The following is a 256-nucleotide window of genomic DNA, read 5'->3' as shown; positions in this document are numbered from 1 at the left end:
TTTTTCCTCTCCTTTTTTTTTTTTTTTTTTTTTTTTTTGCTTTATGTGTGTTAATTCTCTCTCTCTAAAGCACACAGAAATCTCATGTTGCATTTTCCAAGTTTTACAAGTGATGATACTTTTTCCATTACCACTGCAACCCTACTTTACGAGGCAGAATTTGAACCTCAGTCATTGTCAGAAGAGAGTAAAGTGTGTGGTTATGGGCAGGAAAAGAGGCTGCATAAAAAAGGAATGACCTCATGGCTCGGCAGTC

This window comes from Aethalodelphis obliquidens, unplaced genomic scaffold (assembly GCF_003676395.1).
Source record: "Aethalodelphis obliquidens isolate GAN/ISIS:26980383/991018 unplaced genomic scaffold, ASM367639v1 scaffold18, whole genome shotgun sequence".
Taxonomy (NCBI): Eukaryota; Metazoa; Chordata; class Mammalia; order Artiodactyla; family Delphinidae; genus Aethalodelphis; species Aethalodelphis obliquidens.
Note: the sequence above shows the minus strand (reverse complement) of the source record.